Raw genomic sequence first — 971 nt, forward strand, 5'->3', positions numbered from 1 at the left:
AGGGTGCACCTTGGCCAAGCGTGGCCACTTTAGTCAATGCTCATGTGCGAGGCCGGGCCAAGGGGCCTGGGGCTGGTGACCTTGCGAAGAAGTGCCATCCCAGTGGCGTGGAGGGATCTGAGCGGAAGCCAAGCCACCGCTGGGGCAGCAGCGGCAGGAGTTTCTGGTCAGGAGAGGGTTAAGCAGGCTGACTAACAGGGTCAGCTGTGTACAGCTCTGTGGTGCATGTAAGCCCATTTGGCAGGCAGGCTAATAGGGGGCACCTGGGAGCCATTGTGGACACTAGCAGGAGCGGGGGCATGGGTGGGGGTGACTCAGAGGAGGAAGCTGCAGGCAGGCCCACTTGCTACAGCTCCTCTCCAGAGCACTGGGGGCCTCTCCGTCCCAGCTCCCAGCCCCCATCACAACTGGCGGGGGGCCGGCCTGGCCCACCCATCCCGGGCATCCACTCAGCTGACCCAGGCAGCAGGTGTCTCCACCCTGCTGGGGAGAGAGAGGAGCAGCGAAGGTCAGGTCCAGGCTGTACCCAGGTCATTACCAGAGGGGGAGGAGGGAAGCGGCTACAAGGGTTGGTTGTGGATGACGTCCATGACCTTGTTTGCAAAGGTCACCCAAACCTGTTTGACTCTCAACTCAGAGCAGCTGCAACAGAACCACACCCTGGCTCGTCCAGCACCCCAGGGTCAGCAGCCTCCCCCCGCCCCCACTGTGGGGCGGCCCAGGGCCCGTTCTCAGTGTGCTGACACCATCAGGACCCCTCTTCTCCCCACCAAGGCTTTCTGCCTTTACCTCTGCCTCCCACCCAGCTTGATCTGCCCCAGCCCATGTTCCTCATGCCAGGCTTGGAACCAGGCTGAAACCTGTTCACCTCGTCATCACAGCTGGGTAGGAAGTGGATCCAAACCCTGTCTTATGGTCTAGGGAAGTGGAGGTTCAAGGATATAAAGTTGGCTCCCACCCCGTGGCACCCT

The sequence above is a fragment of the Echinops telfairi genome, unplaced genomic scaffold, assembly GCF_000313985.2.
Source record: "Echinops telfairi isolate 266 unplaced genomic scaffold, ASM31398v2 ScPeMD7_12;HRSCAF=54, whole genome shotgun sequence".
Classification (NCBI taxonomy): Eukaryota; Metazoa; Chordata; class Mammalia; order Afrosoricida; family Tenrecidae; genus Echinops; species Echinops telfairi.